The sequence below is a fragment of the Rhinolophus hipposideros genome, assembly GCF_964194185.1.
Source record: "Rhinolophus hipposideros genome assembly, chromosome: 5".
Taxonomy (NCBI): Eukaryota; Metazoa; Chordata; class Mammalia; order Chiroptera; family Rhinolophidae; genus Rhinolophus; species Rhinolophus hipposideros.
The window spans coordinates 65450581-65472902 of NC_138051.1; the positions used below are offsets into that span (position 1 = coordinate 65450581).

At 38.5% G+C, this 22322-nt stretch overlaps 1 long non-coding RNA gene across 1 annotated transcript in view; it reads left to right on the plus strand.

Annotated features, from left to right (window-relative positions):
* Positions 1–466: 466 nt before the first annotated feature.
* The window catches only part of LOC308497618, a 107638-nt gene continuing 85782 nt past the window's right edge, over positions 467–22322 (plus strand). Inside the window, exon 1 of the long non-coding RNA XR_013993349.1 lies at positions 467–757. This is a non-coding gene — a long non-coding RNA (uncharacterized lncRNA). The remainder of the gene's footprint in view (positions 758–22322) is intronic.

Here is a 22322-nt window from a genome sequence, read left to right on the forward strand (position 1 = left end):
GACTGGGAGATCTATCCGCTCGGGGGTCCAGTGTCAAGGGAGAAACCCCTTAAACCCGATGTAGAGGTTTTTCGATTTCTTCTCTGATGGCAGGGGCAGCTGAATCTCCCCCAAAATCCACCAATTCTGTTAGACGGGCAGATTTCGGCGCCGTGGGGGTGGGAAGGCTTTTTCTTTTGCAGCGGCCGGGAGCAGACAGCGTCTGCTTCTCCTTTGCCCTCTAGTCTAATAACTTCGCAGAAATGCGGGGCCAATAAACTACGAGTTGGAAATGGACAGTTAAATAAACAAGGGTCTCTTTAAAATTCTCATCCACTTCAGATGTCTAAAGTAAGATTGTGATGATTTTGTCACGGTTTGGTAAATTTACCCCTTTAAGAGGCTTTCATAAATCCCAGAACACACCTTCAGCCAGATTTGAATATAGATTTAGGTTTTAAAACCCAGAAGCTGGAAACACCGCTTTGTCAAAGAGAATTTCCCTTTAGCTTAGCAATGGGCTGAAGCTCTTAAAAGATTGGATCTGAGAGACAGAGGAGAAAGAGAACTAGAGACAGAGAGGCACACAGGGAAAAAAAAAAAAAAAAAAAGACTTTCTTTTTCTTTCTAGAGGAATTCTGCCCAGACTCTGCAGCAGTTGGTAGCAAGCAAGCTTTCTCCCGGAAAAGTTGCAAAATTGCTCTTCACCTGTAAGAACATGCTCTTTATCTTCCAGTCTCTTCTTGTCAATTTGGAAATTGCAGACAGCCGGGCTCAGGTACAGTCCCCACAAACCCTACTCTAGGTCAGGACAAAAGCCACTGGCTTTGTGGGGAGGGAGGGGGCCTGTGCTGTTGTACTGAAAACCTTAGACGCTTGGTGGGAGGAAAAGACTCTTTGGATAACTCTTGATTTTCAGTAAGTCCTTCAACTTCCACTCTACTTACTATGTAGTCATTGTATTTTCTTTGTTCATGTTTAACTTCTGTTTCTTCTGTGTCCTGTTGTCTTTAAAAAAATTTTTTTTCTATGAATCTGACTTATGGTAGCTTGCTTTGTGTTTTTAAATAATTTTCATTAAAAAGCAGATGTTTTTTAATTGCTATGAATATAATTATCTTGCTATGAATATGAGATATAAGTATACAGAAGCTAAATTAAGAAAATCAAATTATTTGTCAGGTTTGCATACAGTTTCCAAAATATGGCTGATATTCATATTTTGAAATCTAGATTCATGTCTGGCACTCACTGGGCTTACTTTCTCCACCCCACATGCCAGGCCAGTTTAAAATATTCCAAACTTTCCTCGAAGTTTATTAACTGTGGTGGGGTGGGGTAGAGTAAAGGAGTGGGAGGAGAAAGGAGAAAAATCTCAGGATTCTTCCAGGCTAATTAAAAAAAGAAGAACAAAACCCATATTCCATGAGAACACAGACTCTCAGGAGGAAAGGAGTCAGTTAGACTCCCTGAACATTTACTTCAGAAATATGAAGATTAATTTACAATCTTTTCAGCGATTCAGTGGACAGTGGGGGCGACCACATCTTGCCTTAGAACCGCCACGATATTTAGAAAAAAAATCATGTCTTATTAGGTTTTGAGATACGTCTTTATTAAAAACTTTGACAAGATTAACTTTAATTAATTTTTAACGAGGGTTAAAGACTGGCAATACAGGTAGAATTTGGGGGAAAATAGCAGGCAACAGATCACTTATGAATTAGGGTTGGGGGTTGCATATTCCCTGCATTGCGATTGCCTCAGAAAAGTGGGTAAGGGGGGAAGAAACGACTTCAAAGATAGGATTGTGCTGTCTTGATAAAAGAGTAGGAGGCAAATTCCAAATGCAAAAAAGAGGAAAAGAGGACCATGTTGTTCCGGAATGAAACGGATTAAGATTGTGTGACAAGTGCGAGATGTGGGGCTGGGAGACGTTTATGAGCTGAGTGTGAGCTGGGAACCATGCGTCTGCCCCTGAGCAGGGGACCAAGGATGTGTGCAGAGCAAAGTTAGGGTGGGGGATAGGAAGGGCTGGTGTGAGTCTGAGCCATGGAGAGCAAAGGGGTGTGAGTGAGAGTGTTGGTGTGTGTTGGGAGGGTGTGGACGGGAATGTGGATGGATTGATGAAGGGTGGTAGCTGTCAGTTTATATAATTTTCATCTCCTGGTCCTGAAGTTTTCTTGAAGTCAATTCTATTGCAGGCAGCAGCCTTGAGCTTACAGAGCTGATATAAAACAACCATTACAGTCCAATATCTTGCCTGTTTGCAAACTTCATTTGAAACTGGGGGAGGAAAAGACCTGGGAATGGTTTTGTAAGAAAGGAAGAAAAGAAAACCTCAGTGAAGCTTTACACTAGTTTGGATAAATCTCTAATCTTTTATTTGTAACCTTTTACAAGCTTTATTTCCCGTATATGAAAAGCTTCTTTTATATGGGCACGACAGACTTTTCCTTTGGATTTTTAATTAGAGCCCATCAATTGTAGCCATATTTAAGAATCAATATAAAGTAATCCTTCGAGATGGGATAAGGTTTTAATCGAAAATCTAATTTCCCACTCTGCAGATCATTTTAAGGGGCTGGTTGATTAAAAAAAAAAAGAGTTCAATTTTTAAAAGACATAACACTTAAAACCTGAAAAAGATCATGTCTGCGGAAAAAAAAACCCAACTGATGTTGCCTTACAAAGAAAAAGAAAAGTCTGTCTGCTGTTGGGAACTTTTTTCTTGTATTTAGAAGAATTTGACTTATTTTATTCTCAAACACTTTTCTCTAATGTGTCTCCTATGAGAGTATCACATTGAATGGAGAGAGAAAAAAAGAGGAATTGTTTGTCTAAAACAGTATTTCTTATGCAAAAGATAGTACCTTAAATTTTTTATTAACAAAGAAAACATAGATCTTGACAGATCCTGTTCACTACATGCTCTCACATTCCCAAGATTAGGAAATGAACAACACACTGCATTTTTGTTCATAGATGCAAACTTTCCACTTTCATATCCAGAAATGTATTTCTGACCATTTTAAAAACTTCAACGTTAGAATTTTGCAAGTTTAATTTTTTTTACAACAATTGAAAAGTTGCTTATCACAAAGGCATAGAAATTTAAACAGTTCTACCAGTTAGGTCTGGTAGCTTTCAATTTTTTTTTTTTTTAAGAAGAAAAATGAAAGCCGGGAAGGAAACAAGCAAAAACTAATTGTAGGTGCACAGTACAGACATTTCTTGCTCCTTAATGATCAAGCTGAGGTATTTGTTCAAAGACTGCATTACCTTAACGTGCATAGTGCATTTTCAACAAACATCACCGATAATTGTTTAAGATCTGCAAATCGTTTCTAAACTAGAAAGGATCCACCCTCCCCCCAGAAGTTTACATGCGGGTATTTTCACAGTCACTGACTTGTTTTTATTGTTATATCTCTTAAGTGCATTTGAAAAATTTGAACTCATAGTATTTGCTTTTAAACATCTGAATGAAGCTGGTTTGAACATATTTGATACTCATGCTTTTATTTTATCTGCAGAAATTTCAATTTATTTAAAAGCCTAGCGTTTAATGCACTACATGACCGCATAAATTTTAGGGAAACTTTCTGGTATTTCTCCATAATCGCGTCTAATGAAAACCTGGGATTTTTCCATTATTTTTTAAAACGTGAAAATATAATGCATCTTCATTAGGAAAATTGACTGCTGTGCTCACGACAGTTCTTAATTGAAAAGGCAACCTATTTTAATGGTGTGGCTGAGAAGAAGATTACATACTTTATCCAAACACAAAGACAATTAATAATGAGAAGCAGGCTGCTGCCATTAAGTCTGATGCAGTTACATCAATGTCACTGAAAAGTGCTCATACCTGAGATACGTGGGGCAAGCTTCCCCGACTCCCTATATTCCCAATTCACCCACTCTTTAATTTGGGTTTCTTAGTGTGCAATCATCTGGGTGGGCTGTGGTCAAGCGAGCAAGGTGAGGGCGAGCGTGGCTCGGGGCCAGGCGCCGGAGGCAGCCTGACTGCGGGTGTCGCCGCGCAAACCTCGCGCCCTCCCGCCTGCGCGCGGAGCGGGGCGACGGCGGCCACGGCCCCCGTGCTCCGGAGGGGTTGGATACCCGGGGCCACCTGGTGTATTTTGAGAAATTTACCAGAAGGGACTGGGCTGCCTCGGAGATTGAGTTCTGCTTTGATTCACTCAGGGAAAAGTTGGGTGTGGGGTAAATCTTTAAAAATTGAGAATATGGTGGGGACATCTGGGCGCAAATAGTCCTCCGGCTAATCGACCAAGTTTTCCAAAGCGCCCCCTCTTCACCTCTCAGGCCGGGAGAGCAAAGCGCGCGCGCGCGCGTGTGTGTGTGTGTATGCGTGTGTGCTCGCGCGTGCGTGGGTGTTGAAGCTGCGGGGAGGGGGGAGCCCGACCTTTCCTACGTTCGAGCACGCCCCGATTCCAGCATGGGTGATGGGGAGGAGGGTTTTTCTTTTCCCCAGCCAGGCGCGACCAACTCAGGCCGCGCGCCGGCCCCCTCGAACCCGGGCACGCGAACTGTGGGAGCCAGCGCGAGAAGGCGAGACCCGCGGCTCCCAAGCCGTGGCGCCAAACGAGTGGCGGTGCCTAGTGCCAGGCGTGGCCCTGCGTGCGGCCCGCGGAGCCCCGCGTTTCCCAGCGCTACCCGGCGTGAGAACTCGAGGGCGCGGTCTGCCCTTGCGGTCGCCAGGACCTGGGGACGGGTACAGGTTGGAGAAGGGTCAGATCTCAATTTGGGTCATTATGATGCGCTTTGGAGCCCGTGGAGGACTCCAGAGCCGGCTGTTCGGCGTCGCGCTGCTCTCGGAACCTGCTCTGGCCCTGTCCCTTCCCCAGAGCAATCTCGAAGGGGAGGATCAGGCAGCTGGGGGAGGGGTTGCCCCTGCATCAGTATCACTCCCTCCCCCTCCGTGGGCCTGGGCGCGGCTGCAGGCTAGTGGACACTTTCACACCAGGCGGTCACATCCCTTCACCAGAGGGTTGGTGGGGGGCACGCTCCTTCAGGGAATTCTGGAGGCTTCTCACATTGGCCAGCCTTGCGCTGCGCCAGTTATGCTGCTGGCGTCTGAGCCCTTGAGAGGTGCCTGGGAAGGAAAAGCCAGGAGTAGGTAGCCAGACTTCCAAGGCTGCCCCAGTACAATCACAAACACATCCTGCGGAGGAAGAAGGAAGGACCCCATCCTCCCTTTCCCTTGAGAGATACATGCCTTTCCCTTGAGGGACAGCCTCACAGGAAAGTTTCTTCCACAAATGCACACTCCCTTTGCAGCCCTCAGTGTCCCTGGGCCAGCCTTGTCATCCTTCAATCAACCATACCTCACTTCCCCCCCACCCCACCCCCCACCTCCCGTTTCCATCGATTCATCTACAAACTTTCAGCAGACTTGCTTTTTTCCTTAATTCCACCCACGGGTTAGGAAGCCTTTCAAAGCCTTTGAAGACCAGCAGACTTTAAGTTTTCCCTGAATCCAGGGGCTCTTCCCCACCTTTTCTCAGGGCAGGTGGCTCTCTAGAGCATTGTAACCTTTGGTGACAGCTATCAACTACTTAGCATGGTCTAGGAACCTTCTCCTTCCCCACCTCATTCTATATGTTGTGTCTAGAGCTTTTCCTGTTCCTTTGGACTGCACTTTTCAGATTGCAAAAATTGAAGTAATCCAGTCATGGTTTATCAAGCAAGCCTTGGTGTCTGCTGGTGGTGAGATCATGTGTATCAGCTGGATGGATATCAAGGGGGAGACCAGATCTCCTAGACCATAAAGAAGTGGTTCTCTTCTTGGAATAGCTTGAACTTTAAATGTCATACTTGCCCAACAACATAAGAATAACAACAGACTAACTTGTATTTGTGGATCTGTTTCTTGGCATTTGACCTATGGATGCTGGAGGCATCTTTATTAGCATGTGTGTGACTTTGGATAGCCACTCAATAATGACATTCCTAATCATTTATTGAATACCATTTAAGCTAGTTCAGCATCAGACAGTAGCTCTTAGCCTGAATGGCAGTTTTCTGGCAGCTTATTCAACTAATGAACAAGCAAAAAGTGAAAGATATAATTGCTTCCAATACTTAGCTTCTGAATATGACAGTCACTCCTTGGGATACACAGACCACATCAAAAGTAGATGGTATGTTCTGGGTTACTTTTGGAAAAGCAGTTTCCTTCTGGTTGTGCTCTCTTGTATTTGACGCACAAAGTATGTCAAAGAAACACAAAAGAAACAGGCATGGTTTATAGTTATTGAGGATCAATAGAATCATGGCCCTGAATTTATCCTGACCTTTTCCTACTATTCCAGTAAAAAACAGAAGTAGCAAAAGCCTGGGTGAAATCTTCTTCTAACACTGACATTCTATCTGTAGATATTCACCAAGGAATAGGTGACCTTGAGTAAGCCTGTGTCTATGATAAAATACTTGGAGGGAAACCAAGCAATTCCATTATCATTAAGAAATATTTTTAAATGTCCTGGTAGTTAACACTAGGTGGATACAACCTCAGTCAACTCTAGAGTCCTAATGAAGACATTTCAGTAAAAGCAAAAAACATTTTACATTAGTAGTCAAATCTGATTGCACATTTGGATCAGTTTGGGCTATTAACTAATATATTCACATATGGATAGGTATGTCTATTTATTTTTCATGTATAAAATTTTCTATTGAAATCTGATTTATCTTAAGATGTGTGATTATCAATCTAAGAAGTCTCGAAAGCACACATAGTTTTTAAAAAGTTGATGGTAGCATGAATTCACATTTATCCATTGATTTCTTCATTCAACAAACATTTTGGGGAGCTACTATGTTTTGTGCAATTGTTAGGAGTTGACTATGTCTAGAGATTCATGCTCAGGACTAGGAACTAAGTGTTGTTTTTTTTTCTCTTGTGTAAAGCAGAAGCAGATATTTATAATAAGCATGTGGTCTAAAAGTTTACATGATCCATTCTCTTCTGGAAAATTCACCATCCCAAATCTTAGGGCAGAAATCACCTTGATTTGTCTGGTTTCCAGAGTATAGGTGATTATTGGAGATCAAATTAAGCCTGCAGAGATTTGTCAGTCTCTCAAAGTTGTAAGTACTTGTGTTGATCGCATAGCAGCGTTCCTGGGGAAAGCTGTAGGAGTTGTGTGCATTAACTGACAGAAACAGATGACCATTAATGTTCAAATTTGATTTGTTTCTAAAAAACAATCATAAGGCAACTGAATGTATAATTTATTATGTGTTTAGATAGATTATGTGCCCTATGGTAGCAGATAACTTTTTGCATAGGAATAAAAACAAGCTTGAGATTTAACTCCATATTCTTTTAACCAATATCTAAAAGATACAGAGACTGTGTATGCAGCATCACTACATTCTTATCTTATTGCTAAGAGGATGAAAGAAACTATTCAAAATAACTATAAATACTATTTACTTTTTAAATCCCATTTTATGGGCTAGAAATAGTTACTGTATATTTGTTTGTTTGGGGCCATTTTTAGCTTCAACTACTTGCCAGACCTCAACGTTGATAGGTTTTATTTCCCTTTGAATTCAGGATTTCCCAAGGAACAGCCAAGACTCAAATATAGTCTTCCCTATAAATATTTTCTCCCGCTCCTGTTTAATTTGCTGCCCATCCATAAAACAGACATTCCCATGAATTTTCTCCATGGGTCATGGGTGGAGTTATTGAATGTGATGATCAAATGACAGATTAGAACTGAGTCTCCATACAGGTGGCCAGTATATAAAGCCTCTTTTTCTGGTGAACTCTAACAGGAGGAATTAAATGCTACCTCTTAGAGAGCTCTCTGACTGATCGACGAGTATGTCTGTTTGGACCCACTAGAGTCTTTGAGCCGTCTCTTTGCCAGTAGTCATTTTATCTTTTGAGTATGATTTGTGGGTCATGGCACCCATGAATAGCCTGTGGCCTGTAGAGAGGCCATATTGATTAATGCTTTTAGTACAAATTATTCAGATGCTTGTTGGGTGTTTTTTTTTTTTTAACCTTAAAAACATCCAAAAACTCATTCTTTACTTTCCAAATTTGGTCTTTTTAATTTCCTACACAGCTAAGAGGATATGAGAGCCCTTTTGTTCTGAAGCTGCTGATTCTGGTGTTCAAGGTGTTTGTTTGTTCCAGGGACTGCACTTATTATTTTTAAAGTGCCATAAATTCTTGAAACTAAGCCCCTCTGGTCCTTATACCACCTTACCAGCTTAGATTGTGTGATCTTAAGAGTAAAAAAGAAAAAGTTTCCATGAGATTAGGTAGCTATTCATATTATAAATATGGCTTTATTAAATTTAACTGGCAAAGAGATCTATTGCAAGTAAAGAAGGTGAAAATACAGGCTTACATTATCCAGGACTGAAAATAGAACATTTAATTTCTGATTCTCTCTGCAGGTGGGGTATGAAATAGAATGCCAGTGTGTCTGCTGCCAGAATACTTGCCTATTTTTACACTTTCGTAAGGGATGTGGGCAGTGGAAAGGGATACTTATTGAAATACAACCGGGTTTATGTAGAAATCCTTTAGGCTAAAGAAGGGCAGTATTTGCTTTATGGAAGAGAATGGGTCTCTTCACGCCAAAAAGGTATATGAGCAAGACAGTGAAATGAAAAGGGGATGAGAATCCAGACATGCCACTAGCAGCCTTACCCTGTGACAGACCCAGAGGCAACTCCAAAGCCACCAGGGCAACTGCCTGTTCAGTTTGCCAAAGAGCCAGATGCTGTTGCTTGGAAGAATCTCCTCCACAGCTTGATGTCTGGGTCCTGTGATTGCCATCCAAAGAACAGTGGTGGGGCATGCTGGGATGAATGCAATCCCAGCATCCCACTACAGTGTTTTCTTTTTAAAAAAAGAGTCATTTTTAAATTAAATAAGTTTTAAAACTCACATTTTATTTTTGAAAAATTAAAAAGGAAATCAGAGGACAATAGTACAAATCAAGGTTGTATATTTTGGGAGGGAAATCCTCTTAAACTTCATTTTGTGTATGGGTCATATTTAATCATCTCAAGGATTAGAACATTTAGGAGAGACAAAAGACCATCCACCATTCACAGTGATGAAATAAAAATCACTACCATCTAGAAGAATGGTGATGCAAGTGATATTTATTATTTATGTTATTGACTATGATCATTTGTAATATTTATTTTTATGAAATAAAAGTAAGTTTCAATTTTGGTATCAGTTTCGTAACAGAATTTTGATTGCGGATGCCACTGAACATGTGTTTAAGTAAAAAACACAATAGGTAACATTTAAGGGGGGAAATCATGTCTGACTGATGAATCACTAATATCTTTCCTTAAATATCAGCAGTATTGTCACATGAAGCAACAGCCCTCCTTTTCAAAATATGTGTTAATATCTGCTATGCTGTAGCTGAGTGAATAATAGCTGCTGCATGTCTTTGAATCATTCAGACCACTTCAACAAATGAATGTAATTTGATTCCAGTGTACAACCAAAATCTTTGCTCTTTTTGTGTAATCTTTTATTTTTGTAATTATAGGAATTTTTTCCTTTAATATTCTCAGGCTTTGCCTAATAGCCTGATAGTGAGTGCCTGAGTGCCAGAGTAAATCTGTAATTTCTTTAATCATTATGATCAATGTGAATCATAGCATGATTAATGCGGCCATGGCAATAGGTAATGGTTAAAAAGATAATCAAAATATTTGGATAGCAATAACTTACTATAGAGCAGTGGTTCTCACCCAGGGGTGATTTCTTCCCCCGGGGGACATTTGGCAATGTCTAAAGACATTTTTGGTTGTCACAACTGTTATCTAGTGGGTAGAGAGCTGAAATGCTGCTAAATATCCTGCAATGTAGAGGACAGCCCCCGCCCCCCACAACAAACAGTTGTTTGGCCCAAAGTGTCAATAGGTGCCAAGGTTAAGAAATTCTGATGTAGAGAAATAGATAGCATACATAATAATGTTGACATTTAAAATGTTTTGGTGCTTATCAAAATGCAGAGAGCTATATAGTAGTACCACTAATGCCGATGAAAAGTGAAAAGTTGAGTCACTTAAATATTTTTAAATATCTTCTAGTTTAGGATCATATATACAAGACATAAATGCGTACTATTATTCTTATTTTCTGTAAAATATATTTCTCATTCTCACTTCAATTATTTAAGCACATAGCTAGCCACATCTTGATGAAATCAATAACAACTTTGAGCTATTATGCTCATGTTTCATGAACAGGATACCAATTCAGCAGGAAAAACTATGTTAAAGAGTTTTTAATTTTTAATCTCTTTTTCTATTTCTAAAAATTCTTTCCAAAAAATTGGAAAATATATAAACTATAAAGAAGAAATGAAAAGACTCCTTAATTCTACCACCTTAATTGTTTAGTTTCTGTACACTCAAACTTGTACAGATGGGTATTGATTTCTTAATACAGGAACAAATACTGTTTGACAAAATATTTCACTATGGTTAAGTTTTCGTGATATTAACCCCCCTATGCAAACAGATGAAAGTGAAAATTTTAGTCATTTTCATAGTTGTTCTCAATACTACTTTTTCTTGCTTTTTTTGAGTGCAAATTTTTTAAAGGTTTTTTTTTGAAGTAATGTGTTCAGTTATACTAAATAGAAGGCATCCAGAGAAACTTACTTGAACCAAACTGTCATCCTGCCTTATCTGTTTTTATCTAACCTATGTATAGCTTGTCTCCTAATGATTTTTTCTTAACTCAGATATTCATGCTAAAGTTGTTGTTCAACAGGTAATACTTTTGTCTCAGTTACATTTATAAGTGAAGATAGCACCACTGGAGAGGACGAAGGTGGTAGTAAGTGACCAATGGACCTTGTGGGTCCTGGCAGGGAGACACAGACACAGAGCCCTTGTCAGGCAATGAAATCCAGACAGAAGTTGGGGGGGCGGGAGGAGGGTTTGCCGAATGTACACCGATCCAGTATGGAAAAATTACAGAAGCAAAAAGGATAAATCATAGGTAATGGAATAAAGTACAGCCTTTAAATATTGAGCAACAGTGAGTTTGTATTAGCATTTGGGCAGTTATACAACACAAGACTGCTGCTTTATTGAAGCCATTAATCTTTGGTTTCCTCCTCACACCCACATTACCTCTTATCAGGGAAATCGAGGAGAGAGTGGAAATGGCCCATAGTCTTCAGAGTTTATCTTTTCTAGGATTTTAAAACATGGACTAGCTCTCCAGTTACCACACATTTTGTCCTATGCAGTTGACAATAGCAATTTTATGGAACCCCCCTCAGTATAAAACAAGAGATGCAGTGGACAGTTTCTATAGTAGAACCTCTTTCCCTTTTCACACAGTAGGCTCATTCCTGGGTGCGTAATAGGTGGCATACTCACAGTAACAGCCTTGTCTGAGGTGCTGCTTTTTATTTTTTACAAATTCTGAGCAATAAGATTTAGAAGAAGCCCACCTTCTTGTGTCTACCAAGTTCTGGCCCCGAACAGAAACACAATGCAGTGCTTTCTAACGGGTACAAAGAATCATTTGAGGAGAAATTAAACATACCGTGGAATGAATAATATACCAGTTTGTGAAAAATGTGGAAAGATACAACTGAAATATGGATCCTTTCCACAATAAGGAATGGAAGGAAATTTTTTCCAGTAAGACTACAGAATTATTTGTCCTGGTTTTGTTTTGAGCCTTCTTCCTCATCAACTGATGATGAGTCTCTGCTGGGCCTCCTTCACGTCCTATCCTGGCCAGATCTGAAGTTGGTCCATGCCAGCCTGGCCATTTCTTCGAATTAGAACCAACTTATGAATTACAGAGAAATCGTAGTCTCTGGGTGTTTCAAACTTGAAGTTTGAATTTAATGTTGAGTATCTTCATCGACTTGATTTTTACATCTCTGGTGACTTCTATTCCTATTTATATATAATGGGCTGCTCATTTAAATCTGGGGGTGTCTGTAAATTTCTATGACTGTCAACACTCATTTTATTTTGTTTTGCCGCTATAGAGGAAGGGGCCTATATATCCACCCCTCTATTGATAGGAAGAGAATGATAACTCCTCTGGGCACCACATAGAGGAGTTTTCCTTCTCTTTCCATCACTTATATATCCTTGACTTAAGTCTACTTTATGTCATAGTCTTACTTGCACTTTTATCATCAACTAAAAAACTAACTAAAGTACCATGTATTTACTTCCTTTTGGAGGTTTTGCACTTACATGATGCCTATTTGTATGCGGTTTGTATACGCAACACCCAACTTCTTCCGAGACTGTTTAAAAAAGAAAAAAATGGAACAGAGCATGAAAGTATGGCCCAGGAAGCACTCAACGCTTAGGACTGGGCTGAGTATTAACCAGAGTACAGGATCTACTTGAGTCACCATTCTGTAAAACACGAAAGATATGTAGAAGCCCACGTAAACAGAAAGAGCTATTATGAGAGAAATGTCTTATGGCTACTTCTGTGAGCATAGCATAAAGGGTAAGAATATTGAACTTGAAGAAGAATGGCTAAAATTATGACCCAGTTAATGTCGTTGAAAGCATAGATAACTTCTAGAAGAGGAATTTTGAAGAAAGCTCTCCATGCCTTTTTTCCAAGATCAGAAATGATGAAAGAACTTAATATAGGAGCTATTTCAGCTGAACCCACAGACTCACATCCCCAACTTACCCAGCCCAGTGGGTAAGTTTCTATTCATAAACACATGATTATGTTTACTGGTGGTCACTGAGGAATCTCTGTTTGGAGATCTCTGAGAAGAGATTTGAAAGCTTTGGTTAACTAGCTTTATCTACACCTGCCTGAAGGTAATCAAATGATTCTTTAAGTTTCCATCCAGTTCTTATTCTATAATGCAACCATAGCTTTAAAATTACTTTTATTAATAGCTGAGGAAAATATTTACTCCCAGCTAATAAATCCTAGGAGGGTCTTCTCATGTTTTGAGGCTTTAAGAAGTTCATGTTGTGAAAAGATTTACTAGCCTTAAAATTGTTTCTTAAAAAAGCTCGTCGTCCCAGATTGCATTGTTCTTTCATAGCTTTGGTATGTACTTTATAACATTTTCCCTTGTTCCTTATAATTTTAGCATTATTTACTATTTGTTTACAAACTTTTATTACCTGCCATAAGTCATATTTTATCCTTCGGAGGCCAGCACAAACATTAAAAATATCTAAACTATTTGTTATATTCTGAACACTTTTTAAAAAATTACTCTCATTGTTTGAATTATCATACAGTAAAATTGACCTTTTTGGGTATACAGTTCTGTGAATTAAAAAATACACATAAATATAGATATATAGAGAGTATGTATACATAGAGTATGTATATACATATATATACATGCACTCCATACATAGACTATATATATGTATATTATATATACATATATATACATACATACATACATACATACACATACACTCATGTAATCACTACCACAGCTGGCATACTCAATGAGTTTACATCTAGCAAACCACATAGTGGAATATATTTACTGGAAAAATATAAAATAATTAGTATTTATTCACAATAAATAAAATGTTTTACTCAAGATATTCTAAAAAGATCAAAGCTGCTGAATCTGACCCACTGTGTCCAAATTAATTTTATACAATTCCTTGTTATCACAACAGCTGTCATCATTAATAGACAATAAGATATGCACGTATACATGGCAATATGAATACTAATTTCCCATAATTTTGAAGACTTCGTAGTGTTTCACATGGTTTTAATTTTTTTAAATCTAAGTTCAATTGTGACGCGGGTTTACAATCATAACTTAGAGCATTTTATACACAGTCATGTGGCATAGAATCTGCCCTGTTTATGTTATTTTGTTTTTTCTTTAAAAGTTGCTTAAGACAGAGTGCAGAAAATATGATTTCTACCACAAGCCATCAGAACAAAACAAACTCCTTGCCATGCCAAATGATAAGTCTACCCATATTTTTATGGTTGAATTGGATACAACAAAAAGTTTTGGTCATTCTGACTTGTGTAATTTTCCTAAGAGAAATGAATACTACATACAGAGTCTCTTTGATAGGCATGATGAATCAGATCTTTTAGCAACATTGAGTTTGCCTACCTGTTTGGAGATATACAACATGATAATAATTTGCTATAAGCCCAGTTTGTATACACACAGAGAAAAAATACCATAGGTAAGATAGCATTGTTTTGCCTATGTTGTTTCTACAGATAGAAGAAAATATGTGTTTGTAATTTTTAGATAGCTAACTCGGAAAAGTCAAGGATGTACGAGCATGCTCCAGCAATCAGTCAACAAACTGAATAGAATTCTGTTCAATATGCCTCTTTCTTTCTATCTCTTCTTCAGAAAGAGAGGTTATTATGAGACAGCAAACATAATAGGGTTAAAATACCTGGAAATTTAGTATGTGGTATCGGAGAAGATACCACAATAGTCAAATGTAATGAGGTTGGATTGTGTGTAGTCTTCCAATTTGTCATTTCCTTTCAAAGCTATTATTTCACCCTTACTGATAACCTCTCTTCAGTTAAAAAAAAAAATTACCATTAACATTCACTCACTTTTTGCAGGTTTTGAACAATTTTTTAATCCAACAAGCTATTTTACCTTACACAATAGATGTAGTTTTAGCCAATAATCTTCATTGTTAACAACATCCAATGGCTTTTTAACAATTATGTGACATCCATTGTGTTCCATTTTCTTTCTATTGGCAGTAAATGCCCTCTAAAGCACTCCAACTAGTAAGGTACAAGAGGTATCGCTTTCATAAAGCTATGCTAGCTGTCTCTAATTCAATTATTCAACTCAAAGACTTTCTTCAATGCTGCAAAATTGTCCTGATGCTTCCCCATTTCTGATGTTAACTGAGCTGTTTGTGGTTGCTTGGGTTGTAAAGTATTTCTTTATCTGTTTTGCTTGTCTTTTAAAACCATTTCACTTGTCATGAAGAAATGTTTTCAGATTTGTTTTAATCCTTAAGAATGACTGTAGGAATTATAGGTAGTGTCATTTGTATAAGTGTAAAGAGGAAATGAGCATCTTATGTGGGGTTGGGGGAGATGTCAGTATCTCTACCCAGGAAGAAAACCATGATGTAAAGCTCAAACTTTGTACTACCCATGGCATTGCTTTTTATTGTTCACCAGCCCCTATCCCCTTATTTCTGGGGTAAATCTTATTTGGATCATTTGATTATTTACTTATTATCTCTAGAGGGTGGGTAGGCTAATACTATCTGAACTCCAAATACACTCAAAATGTAATAAAGGTCAGAAGCTAGAGAGGATTAAACCCCTCTACATTTTATAGTGATTGTTATATTTATCTTTTGAAAACCCATCCAGCTTTACCCCACAATTTCATCCCAGGTGAAAGTAGAAATGATATTGGATACGTTATCAGAAGAGAGTCAATATGTAGTTCTTTGCCACTAACTAATTATGATTCATTTCTTTTCTTACAAAATCAAATTTTGGAGATAGTTTGTGATAGTTTTTCTTATATTTCTTTCTGAATTTTTAGGTATGGAAAATGCAAATGCCAAAATCTCTATCGTTCGTTTGATTCTGCAGTGACTGAAATGATGCATCATTTCTCTGACATGATTTTGCCATTTTTTTTAATCCCTCAGAGTTGATGGTTGAAAGTTTAAATCTGGCTATACCGCTGTTACGGTTTTGAACAGGAGAACCCTGGCATACCTACCACAATCATCCTGCGTTGCTACTCACTGACCTAGCAAACTACCAAACAATAGTTATTCCTGGACTACATTCGCTAGAAATTCACCAAGTGCAACATTATTCTTGGTGAACAATAATAGTTACGATAACAGGGTGGTAATCAGATATTGGTACTGCTCAAATAGCACCATGGTTCAAGGAGGGTGTATTTTGTGATCATAGGCCATTCTCTGACTCCAAAAGACAATGCAAAAAAACCTACATGTTTATTAAGGAAGACCACTGAGAAAGGAAGACCAGGCTGCGTCTGTCTGAGTTAACTCATGACAGGGGCCAGTCCCTATCCTTTAGAAAGATCACTGCTCAGGGAGTCATCTGTTCTGGAGGCTATCTGTGTCCACCAATCTTTTCATCTCTACTTCATAGAGCTAACACACTTCTTTACTCACCCATGTGTTATAGGCCTATGTCAGGTGACACCTTGGATGTTCAGTGAAACAGAAGTAGATGAGCTGGTGAAAAAACTGGGACTTCTGAAGAGAATGACATCTTGTCTATTTATCACACTTATTTAATTTTCACCAAATCATACTAAGGTATGCAAAAACATGTTCAGAAAAAGGCCTGGCAGTGAGGAGAGGCAGAGTCTGGTATAACTGGGTCATCATCAGTAAAGGAACTCCTAAAAAATGTAAGTGAAAGAGAGAAAAGGAAGGAAAAAATGGAAATTTGAGTTCAACTAACCCAACTAATTTTTTTCCCAGAAGAATAAATGAATTTAAATAAATGAACTATATTCAAAACAAGTGAATTAATTAATGTTATAAATACAGATTCAATGGGAGCCTGAACATTATAAGAACACAATGGTGAGCACTACGCTTAGTTGTGTGTAAATACTAGCTGAAGGTGAACCTTCATTATTGAGGAATCCTACTTCATAGATATTTTTTTTCTTCTGTGAATTATCAAATGTTAATTCAAGTATGGGAATTCATGCTTGGTAGTATTCCTGCCTTCAGCAAATGCCTACTAAGTACCCACAGTGAATTAGAAGCTGTGGGGACTGTACAGAGGTACAATCCATGGGAATAGGTAGAGAGGCAAAAGCCACAGTTGCTTCCTCAGTCTGTCAAGGTTCTGGCAAGGAACAGATGGTGCACTGAAGCATGATAAATGAGGAGGGTTTAATGAAGGGGCTATTTACAAATGTGTTGGCAGGGGTGAGGGAACCCACGAGGAATGGTGAAGCACTATGGGACTAGCAACATTGGGAAGCCATTGCCACCCCTAAACCTGAAGAGTTTAAGGGAAGGAGTAGTTTCTGGAACTCAGGGCAAGTTGTAGCTGGGTTGTGGCTGTAGCAGTAGGAGAGAGCCACCTGAAAGGACCTATGGCCTTCAGGAGAGGAGTGCTGGTATACTGCGTCCCAGCAAGGAGGGGACTGAGCAACAAATACCACACATTTCACCTCCCACCCCTCCGCTACCCTCTGATTTTCTGCTAGTAACTGTCCTTGGTTAAATTCAACCCAAAACCAAAGAACAAGGGATCCCGTTGACATAATCCATGAAGGTCAGCATCCCAGCATACAAAATAGAGTGGAGAAGGGTAGAAATGGTTCTAGAGGAGTAAGCAGCATACTTAGCACACTGACCTTGAGTTAAACATGCAAAGAAAGTTAACCACAAAAGAAGGCAATAACATGAAAGATGCCACAAAGTAAATGCTACGTTGTATAGATAATAAGTCCTGGGTGGGGGCTGTGGTATAATTCAGGGAAGACTCCTAGTAAGAAAAGGAATACTTCTGTGGTTGGTCCTTCAAGACTGGGATAAGATTAGGTCAGCACAGAGGAATATAGATGTTAGTGTGGTTGGGTGGTGGTGGTAGGGAACAGAGGGAACAAAGGCATGGAAATAAGAATAAACATGGCATGACTAAGAGACTGTACCCAGATGGCTAAAGCACAGAATAGATGCCGTAGTGAAAAGGCCAGGGGCTTTCTGTGAGAATTGTGATCCACTTCCATTTATGAAATTTTCTGTGTTTTTACTGAATGCCTTCTGAATGCCTTGTCCTCTGAAAAGCTTCTGGACAGAAGAAGATGTCAAAGATAGGATATCTGCCCCCAAGAACTTTTCACTTTGGCTGGCCGTTCACATGAAACAGTGAACTAGTTCACCACAAAGTAGACAAAATGCCAAAGTGCATCGGTGATACTTGGGTTCAAAAACGGAATGGTCCAGAATGTGTAATTCCTGAAATGTGTTTACTCATTTTTTTAAATTCCTTCGACCAACATTTTTGGAGAATCTACCAGGTGCCAGTCACTAATATTGAAGATACAGTCCCTTAGGGGTGATCCAAGCCCAGGAAACAACAACTGAGAGTGTGGCTCAGACCGAACCTCACTCGTTTAGACAAAAACTACATGAAGTAGACTTTTCCAAAATGTACCCTAATGAATATGCAACAGGTGCTTACTAAATACTTGAGCAAATGAATGAGATGAATGAGTGAGATAATTAACATGAAGATGTGTTATACGTGTCTATGATATTTGGAAACAGTGCTGAAGATGGTTGTTTACATAATTTCCAAAATCTAAGCAGTCTGACTCTGAAGGCAGAGACCTGACCTGTGTTGTTCGCGGAAATAATCTCTGCTCCTAGCATAGAGCTAGAGTACGATCAGTATCTACCGAATAAATGCTGGCATAAATGAATAAATAAATACATACTTGAACCAAGTATTTTTACAGTAAATTTGCTTGGGATTGTGGCATTTCTTGGGGGTGTTTCTTGGGGGGAGGTAGTTACCATTACAGTACATTAAATAGACCTTCAGGATTTAGTGACTCCTCCTTATAAGTGCATCTTAACTTTTCCTCGCTTTAATTCCTTGTGAGTCCCAGAAGTGCAGTTGTTTAAATAGCTCTGAGTTTAAAGAGGGAGAATCATATTCTGCATTCCCTTTGAAAGGCAGCGCATGAGGGCAACATGTAAAGATGCAGAGCTTCTGTCTCCAGCAAACGCCCAGGTGTGTATACCTGTGGGCAGCCTCAGTGTCACTTGCACTTTGACTTTTGTTTCTCTTTTTGAGAGCTCTAACTTCTTTACCTACTGCCATTAAAATCATTCTGAAGTGCTCCCCAGAAACGCGAAATGAAAAGTACAGCCACGAGTAAAATTATCTACCTATGTGGAATAGATTATTTTAATTTGTAATCTGAGTGACATTCATTTTAGAGAAGGGTATTGGGGTGTGCACCCTCCCTGCATGCCCCACTTATTCAACAAGGAGTGTGCCTATTTCTCCCCTTCTAGGGTAGCTTTAACCCCACTGGCTTATTAATTATGTTATATGAGGGCAAATTTCTATTTACTGGCTTTTCAACATTGTACTTTTTATTTGCCATTGGACACAAACAGAGATCTGAGTTCGAACTGATTTTATGGCTTATAGAAACTGAAAGTCAGAGGAGATTAATATTGTCAGGTGATGATTTAGGCGGTAATTTTCACTTTAGAGCAGGCAGACCTCCCTGTAGAGTGCATTACCTTTACACAACCAGATTTCTCGTCTGGTCAGCAGCTTTCAGTTTAACAATTCCTGCCTCTGTGAGGACGAGACAGGAGAGCTGAGGCTTTCAGTTGTCTCTAAGATCTGGGAATACCCACTGCAACCTGATTGTGGGTGAGGGACTCTGTGCACCAATTCCTTGTGTTTATATTTAGAAAGAAATAGAAAATGATTGTTAGGGCTGATGGCATCCCGCTGACCTGAAGACGGAGTTTGTGAGGAGGGGTTTTTCAGAATCTTGTGGCTGAGATAGGATGAATTCTTTTCACTTGAACAAAAGATTATTTATGATGAAAACCTTAACCCCTACACTCTCAGACTCAACTACAAAAGAAGTGAAGGCAGTCTGAAATGCATGAATGAAAAATAATGTTTTAAACATGTGTGCTAGGAATGGAATTATGCATCTGCTACTTTCAGTTCTGAGTATTTGTTCCAATTTGTGAACTTTTTGTCTTGTTTTAAAGATTTTCCCCCTGCTAAATCTACCTAGATATCAATATGCAGATGTCTCTACCAACACTCACTTTCTAACTGTATAGGTAATATTTCAAGCAAGTCTTCTTTACTGTAGATTGTGAAATTAAACTGGCATGTTTCATTTTCCCCATCATGATTATTATGGATGCTATATAAAGATAAAAGCAAATGTTTTTAACAGAGTTGACACCATTGTAGTATTTCAATTTGTGAGGGGAGAAAAACACGTTGTTTTCTGTTGAAGGTTTGTACCGATGTGAAAACAAATCTGCTTTGGTCTGACATATGAGACCTGGAATCTCAGTTGAGAAGTATAATTTGGAATTATTTAAATGTTTCTAAAATGTCTCTAACCCTCAAGAAATTACAATTAATAAACACTAAAGTTAACTATGCTTTGTTACTTCTCATCACCTTTATCAATAAGTAAGAAACAAAAATGGTCTACTTTTTAGACTATTATTGGGTATTTTAGCAAATAAGCAAGACAAAGAAAAAAATAAGTTGATTTGATCATATGATTTCAACCTTTTTAACTGACAGTACATAACAAGCTCAAATAAAAAATTTAGAATAAATATTTCAAAACTCATGTCTAATTCCTTGTGTGGTTATGGCAGGCAAGGCTGCAATGATGAACAGATTCAAACAAGTGATGGATCAACACAATGGAAATTTGTTTCTTGCTCATGTCAGAGTCCTGGGAGGATAAACAGATTGGTCAGTGGCTCTCCTCTATGCACTGATTCAGGGTACCAGGTAGAGAGAACTCTGCCATCTTCAAATGGTGGCTTCTATTATCACCATGCTTACTCTACCAGAGCTAGCTAGAAGGAAGAAAGAGTACAGAGGAGTGAGAATAGGAGGGCATTATGGGCTAGGCCTGGAAGTGGCACACATGACTCTGTTCCCATTTCATTGGCTAGCACTCAGTCACATTGCTACCTGACTGCAAATGGAGTCTAGCTTTATGCCTAAGAAAAAGGGGATACAAATTCTGGGATCATCCAATAGCACCCTCCCAGCCTACCAGAGTGTGTGATGCTTAACATGTCTTCCATTAATATTTACCATATTGAGTGTGCATATATTACCTTCCAAATATGTATTTGTTCTATAATATAGCAGTAGTATAGTCATGATATTTTCTATTTTGCTACCATGCCTTGGAAATTTATTATTTATATCCCAATGTGTTACAAAAAAAATTACAGATATAGCAATGTGGCAAGATAGAGTCACTTGTCATTAACTAATAGGTATTTTTCTATAGTTCTAATAGTCTTCATAATTACAATGTCACAATTTATTTATTAAGGCTTATCCCTAAAGGTGGACATACTTTTGCTTTTATGCATATGATATAATGAATATGTTTGTGCACCTTAATATTGAACTAATAATATTTTCCTAGGATAAATTCTTAGAAGAGAAAATATTGTGTCAAAAGGAATAAACAATTGCATTATTTTTGCAAAGTATTTTACAGTATTGGCAGGAAGGAGTGCAGTGCTCAGTGAGGCTGCAACCTTGTCAACCTGAATGGTATTGGAAACATGTTTCACTTCCTAAAATGTGTAAAATAGCATAATTGTTTTAATTTATATTTCTTTGATTGTTCATGACATTTCTTTACTACTTTCTCTCTTGCTTGGGAAGTAGATCTTCCTATTTAGATATGATAATTTGTTGCGTGCTATCATTAAACATGCTACTTAGAAATGAAATGCACGTTAAAGACTTCAGGGAACTACAAATCTGGGGTCTGGGGATTCTTAAGAGTCCATAGATGGCCTTAAAATAACAGCAACACTCCTGGAATTGTGGGCAGGATGCTAGGAATAAGTACTTATCCACATTTTTCTGGATGTTGAGTACAAAATTTTAAAAATCGGATTCTTCTCCTTCCATTATATTTTCTTTCCACAAGCAACATAAGGATTTGGGTCTGTCAGAAACAGAAAAGTATGTTAACTTCTGGCTTAATTTCACTTCACTTTTCTTTTGGGATTCTACCAATATGTCAGGTGCCTGATTTCTAGGTTTTAAAAACCAGAATTAAATGCCAGTTCAGTGGGAGCTTGTCCTTTTAATTTTATGTTATTAAGAGTCCAGGGCTCTGTGACTCACAGGTGTTGGCTATATGTGACTCATATTTCTAAGCTTTAGAAACTTTGGCAAAAGTTTCAACAATAATGTATTATTATTTTTGAAGGATAGTTTAAACATCAAAAGGCACAGAAAAGAAATAATGGGAAAAGTGAAAATAATATGAAAGAAAGAAAGCCCTTGGTTCATGGTAAGTTTTAGCAGTAAACTGAATTATAGCTGGGAGCAAAAGTAAAGAAGAGGCAGAAACACAAAGTGACATAAGAGAAAAATAAATATTTTTGGTCCTACACTTATACTAAGTTAGGAAGTAAATAATCGTATAGTGATTTTATGTCTGAGTCGACATACATCCCACCAGAAAGCAAGCTCTGTGATGGTAGGAATCATTCCTGATCATTGATGTATTCCCAGCACTAAAACAGTGTCCATT